Genomic DNA, 6,850 nt, shown 5'->3' with positions numbered 1-6,850 from the left:
AACCAAGGTCGATGACGTAGTTTAAGGGAAATTAGGTCAAATTTTTCAGTTTATGGCTTAGCGTATTTCCCTATTCCTTTTTACAGGAATGCTAGTTTCTAAAAACAAAGGCGACTAAAACACGCCAATTTATAAAAAGTGGATGTTAGATTTGGGGAAATTAGGTCAAATCACGCAATTTATGGCTTTGCATGTTAGATCTACTGTTTGTCTGCTTATTCTTGATCTAGTCAAGCGAACAGCGTTTCACCCCACGCAGTACCGCGAGCCTCAGTTCACATGTTTCGTTTTAGTCAAGTTACGCAATTTATGGCTTATGTTACTGCTTCAGGCTTATTCTAGTTCTAGATGTACTGCTTTTGATCAAGAGCAGAGTTCTTTTCTCAGATCATTAATGATGTACGAAGTAGACCTAAATTTAGATCTAAATCCAATTAGATGAAGTGATGAAGTCTAGATCTAGATCTAGTAATAGTAGTATTGGATATTTAGAGATAAGACCTATCTATTTAGACTGATCCGATCGAGGTGCTGGGCCTAGATCTAGAAAAACAAAGTTTAAAATTATATACTCTATCTATACACTTAGTGATTATCAACCTATAGTCGTCCCTAAATAGGCCCAATATGGGAAAAAAACAATTATTACAATGTGAATGTTGAGCTCATTCAATGTAGTTATTGTAGTATACGATTATATTTAGTTTGAATCTAGAGTCACAACCCTGTACAACACTAGGCACATAGCTTTAACTTAAACCTCAATTTAGACCTAAAAGTAGTCTGATTTAGATCTACTAGTAAAAAAAGTACTAGATCTAAATTTCTAAAAACTAATCTATAAGGCAAAAATTAGACCTAGATCTACCAATTCTATAATATTATTAATATACGAAATATGGATTTTATTACACTCTTATTTAAATATATTAGTACCGTATATTCGGGCCTTTATACTTACATAGTTCTATAAATATATATCTCACGCTTGACTCATTTGTTGATTGGAATAGAATCATTAGATTATTAGATAGTTAAGTTAGCAAGTTAATCTGTAACTGTAGGTAACAAAGTTTTAAATTGTGTTTAGACTATAAATGAAAGAGATTATCCTACTGGAGAAGGAGTTGTCGTTTTTTTCTTTTCTCTGGGAAGTCAGGGAAGTGGAAAATAAATTATAGTATCAATATAATGTTAAGTAATGCATATAGGCTACTGTTGATGTAATTATGCAACTCATTTTATTAAATTTTAGTAACCCAATTATTGCCAGTTAATCACTGAATATATATATATTTTTTTATTGTTATTAAAAAATGCAGAGCTATTCATAATTTAAAGTGTTTAATAAATAAGGCTGGCAGTCGAGTCGAAAGATTAATGAGAAATGCAGTATTTTCCATGGCTACGCAGCCCCAGCTGCAAACTAGATATTTTGCCGCGTCCAGCGAAGACATAACCATATTCAGCTGGTGGTCAATTTAAATGTTCTTTACGACGTCTACGTCTTCCCTCATCAGTGGATTTTCTTTTGGCCACTAATATGTATTCCAAGTTTCTAATAAATAGCATCATTCGAAGAATGAGATCCAACTTATTTTTAAAAAATGTAACCCCTTTACGGATCAAGTCATCATTGCAATGGACATTCAGATCTGCATTAACATAAAAATGATCAAAATTTGAATAGGTTTCGAAACGCAGAAAGTTGTGTGGTTTGCATTCCGAACTGTCTTCTCTGTGGTCTCAGGTTCAAACATTGACCACTGCCATTAACTAACATCCTGCTAGAGTTTTGGGCTATGACTTAATAATATTAAATCCTGATTCGAAACTTTGTCTAAACCTAGCAAGTGAAAAGGAACATACTAAAATAATGTTGTGTGTATAATGAAGAACTCTATTAAAATGTGATTTTGTATTTACATTTATTGGTATTTATTATATAAAATAAGATTGTAGAATGTTTCTGTGATTTGTTTCGCAGGGAATATTGTATTTCCAAAATGATGAAAGATCCATCTAGTAAACTTGTCTGTATGCCACATGTCATATATGTTTCCTGTAAAATAGATTTTTAAAAATTTATTTATTAACATTTATACTTAATTATGTATACATATATAGAACTAGTGGTTATATATATATATATATATATATATATATATATATATATATATATATATATATATATATATATATATATATATATATATATATATATATATATATATATATGTTATACTGATTATCTGATCTAACATCAACATCTAACTCTTATTGTTCTTAATAATAATAAATTACTCTACTCTAGGTCTAGGCAATCTAATATATATATAAGACCAGGGCCGGTCTTAAGCCACTGCAACCTATGCGGTCGCAGTGGGCCCTGCACTTTCATAGGCTTCGTGCTAATTCTAGGTGTAATAGTTAAATTGCAATATATATATATATATATATATCGGTATATATAAAACCTGGAAATCTCATAAAAATCTCCTGAAAAATAGACAAAATTGTGGGTGTCATTCATTCCGAAAACGCTAATCCTACGCGCGATAAACGAAATAAGACATTGTCAGCTTTCATGTACTAAAATGTAATAATCAGGCAAATTTTCACTTTAATCAGAAGTTTCCATACTTTATTTACTTTAATAGAGTGACTGGCATTTTAATATATGCCATAGGTTGCAAAGTTCGTAAAGTAAAGTTAATTTGATCGTAATCTTGTACTTAGTAAAGATTTAATAAAATTCAGTCGAATTTTTTAAAAATATGAAATCTTAATTTTCACTTATTATCCTTATTCCCACCCAGACTAGGCCCCGCGCAATCAGTTTCACATAGGGCCCTGCAATCGTTAGGACCGGCCCTGTTTAAGTTTAAGACTTAAAGAAATGTCACATGTGTTTAGTAAAAATCTGTATTTTATATTACCAATATAAATGATGACTTATTATTTTTTTAGATCTAAAGTTTAGCCTTATTAATAAGTATAGTAAGGGCTAGTAAAGAGTATAAATATATACTATATAGATTTAGCTTAGGCTTTAGGTTTAGTCCTTGACTATTATAATATTATATTTATATCTATGAATAATCTTTATGCTATTGCTAGGACACTACTCACTAGGTCTTACTATTACAAACTATTACCAAAAAATGTTGGAGACTGGGCTTAGACTTAACATAGAGGCTAGTCTAGATTACTCTAGTTCTAGATCTACTTAATTAGTTAAATCTACTAGTTTATAAACTATTACTAGTACTACTAGTAGTATTACTACAATTAGTACAATAATACAGGTCAAGTATTTATAAACTCTAGATCTAGTGAGTGACTCTAGTAAAAGTGTTAGAAGGCCTAGCTAGAATTAGACTTAGAGATATAGAAAATAAATAGATTATAGATAGATCTAACCATTTAGTTTTGTTATAACTATTAGACTTAGTATAGTCTAAGTATAGTATACCTAGACCTAGTCCTAGATGATCTACTAGTACTTGATGATACTAGAGACTACTACTAGAGTAGACTAGGTCTAGAGTCTAGATCTGAGTAGTAGATCTAGATCTAGAATCTAGTGACTAGTCCTATTTACCTATTATTATAATCTATCTATAATTATATTAATTCAATAGTCTGCTCTAGAATATATTTTGAAAAAGTAGAAGAGTTCTCTTCATGGCATTTTGGTGCATCCCATGATAAGTATCTCATTTAAAATTGTTGGACAGCTAGATTTAGATAAGTTTATCATCTGAATCGCTATCAATAACGTATCCAGCCATGTCTATTTTTATTTACATTTTCTCAGTCCATTACAATACGTCACTTCCGGTTTCGGCCATTGAAGCTGATTTTCAAATCTCGTTATTTTTTACACTTTCAAATTACTTTTTCTAATATAAATACGCTTTTCTAAATTCTCAAATTTTTAGGAACTAACTTTGATGCTATCTACTATCTAAATCAATCGCTATCTCAATTTCGAAAAAAACCTCTTCAGTTGGTCTTTAAATTGACTAAAACGAATGTGTTGCTTTGACATAGCGATTTGCATTGATTGACGCATGGGAAGTTAACCCCACTCCATTTTGACCGTGTTACCAAGGTTTTGTGGAAAAGTGCCGTAAATCTAATGGGCAATATTTATATTTGCAGATTTTAGTACGTAGTCACTACAAACTAACAATTTTCAAAAATGGAAACTGTTTTAAAAAAATTATAGCTTGACACAGAAGTTTGCTTCCGTAAACACCAAGTTCGAAACATTATTATTATTGGAAATTTTCATTATAAACTTAGACAATGTCAAGGACACTAAATTACATGCCACAGTTGCCAACTGAATGAAAAAGAATTGAGCTATAATTTTAACACTGTGTACATGTATATCAAATCGTAGCAGTTTTTTTCCTGTATCAACTCTCCTATATTACTGCCAGATATAGATCTAGTTGCCTATTTATTAGTAAATACGTTTTAAAGCAGTCTTATAATACTCAGGCCTACATTGGCCTACATACTTCCTTTAGATTGAAATTATGTTGTGCTACTAGAAGAGCTTATAGAAAATTGGATTCCGCAGAGCGAAAAAAAAAAGCATAACATTGATCATTCTCTTCCATGATATACCTTTAAAAAAATATAATATTATTGTGTTTATATATATATATAATTATATATATATATATATATATATATATATATATATATATATATATATATATATATATATATATAGGCGGGCGACTTTAGGGGGCGGCCAAATCTTATTCCAAGTTTACTTTTTTTTTTATTTAGTTAAATTTTTACAAATTACTTAAAAATATTTTATATAAATTCCTATTATTCCTTTATCCTTTGAAAATATAAACAATATTAGTACATAATAGATAGAAACTATTTTGAAAACTAGATTTAAAAAAAAGAGCAGCGTGCTTGGGATTACGCGGGTTGTTTGTAATATATTTGTATTGAGTCGAATAGCCTACCCGGTAATTAAAAAGTCGATTTTAAAACATTTCACTGGGGGGGGGGGCGCAAGTTCCTCTTATGAGGCGGGGGAGGACGCAAAGTCCAAACAAAAAGGGGTGTTATGGAGTGTGTGTGTTTCCTCAGCGGTGGTGAGAAGAGGTTAAGCGATTGATTGGTGGTTATGCAGTGACAATGATGAAATTAAAGTACCTAGTGCTAATGTGAGACGATCTTAAGACATTTTTTTTGTTGTGAGCTGGATTTTTGTTTAAATCTCCAGTTTATTTCATTACTATTAGATCTATATCAGTTTATTTCATGACTCTTAGATCTAGATCTCATCTCAAGTTAAATCGTGAATAATAACAGTTATATTGAGTTTTTTGTTCACAAAGAAGATTGTTAAAGTTATTTAAAGTTTATTTATTTGACAAATATGAAACGCCTACATCGGTTTAGTTGTACTAGCTGTTTGGAACTACAAGCCAACAACCGACTAACAACATGGGGGGGGGGGGGGGTAGGCGAAAAAATGTTCAGACACGTTGCCGACCTGAGCAGAAACGTTTTAGTGAACTTTCATGACGTCACTTTGGATGCTATACACAGTGTTGGAGTCATAGACATGAACGATAAAACCTAAAAATTGTGACTAAGTTTCTTTTCTTTTTTATTAGATTCTTTAAAAAAAACTCAGGGACCTCACAGTGGAAGCCTACATCGCTCCTCTGAAAATGTTGCCACCAGGGAATGTGAGAATCATTGCCTTTCTATGTTTTATTTCAAGTCATTGTATAAGTGACTTGTACTTTGGATTATATACTTTGTATTAGACTCATGAAAATATTCAGCATGAGTCATCTGAATCCGTATGTCAGATGATTGTGGATGCAATGCACACATCGCCAAAATACAATGGGGATAATTTTTACTTTTACGAAAGGTTAAAAAAGTTTCACTGTCACTGGCTTTTGTATTTCGAGCTTTTTTTTTTTTTTCGAATTATGCTTTAATTTAAAAAAAAAAAAAAAAAAAGTTCTCTTACCCACGTCCAGACCATAATATGTAACAAAGTTGAGCAGTCAAAGGTATCGAGAAACTGGATGTAGATGATGCTCAGTTACGTTGTTCATTGTAATATACCAGCAGAAGTTCATCAATTACAATCGTCGCAAATACAGGAGTATAACACTATAACTGAGTAGTCAGTACGAGATCATTTTTTGGTGTTTATCACAAAGGACCTAAATGTCAGCTTTCTGTAGCCACATATATCCCATATATCCGAAATTGTTCCTAGTGCATGGCTTATAGTTGTACTAGAGGGGTACAACAGCGGTGCGAATATGAAAGGAAAAAATGGAATGGTCTACAAAAAATACATTTAAATTAAAGTGTCCAGCTCAGTCTTATTGGAATTATTTTTTCAAGAAAAAAAAAAGGGGTGGGGGGAGGGCGGCATTTTAAAATTCCGCACGCAGGCGGCCACAACCCTCGCGGCGGCCCTGTATATATATATATATATATATATATATATATATATATATATATATATATATATATATATATATATATATATATATATATATATATATATATATATTTCATCCCGGTCACTTCATCCCCGGTCATTTCATTTCCTGTTCTTTTCATCATCTGGTCATTTGATCTAACAAATAGTCATTGTAAAAATCATGAACTAAGCAATATTTAAGATATTCATTTCTATTTACATCACACAAAGTGTAATGCATTAGATAATAATAAATTAAATGCCATTAAAAACTAAAAAAAATTTAGCATGTATAAATATGGAGGTAATGTAAAAAAGTGTGTTTTTTTGTGTTTATCTACATCAATAAGATAG

The 6,850-nt window shown here is 31.1% G+C and overlaps 1 long non-coding RNA gene across 1 annotated transcript; it reads right to left on the bottom strand.

Moving 5' to 3' along the window:
* Nucleotides 1–1,909: 1,909 nt before the first annotated feature.
* On the bottom strand, nucleotides 1,910–3,800 carry LOC129927254 (uncharacterized). Its single transcript, XR_008778891.1, has 2 exons — nucleotides 3,605–3,800; nucleotides 1,910–2,062 (listed from the first exon to the last, which is right to left on the bottom strand). It is a non-coding gene; the product is annotated as an uncharacterized LOC129927254 (long non-coding RNA).
* Nucleotides 3,801–6,850: the final 3,050 nt, after the last annotated feature.

Source organism: Biomphalaria glabrata, chromosome 7 (assembly GCF_947242115.1).
Source record: "Biomphalaria glabrata chromosome 7, xgBioGlab47.1, whole genome shotgun sequence".
NCBI lineage: Eukaryota > Metazoa > Mollusca > Gastropoda > Planorbidae > Biomphalaria > Biomphalaria glabrata.
The sequence above is the reverse complement of the archived record's forward strand: the minus strand, read 5'-3'. Positions and strand labels throughout refer to the sequence as shown.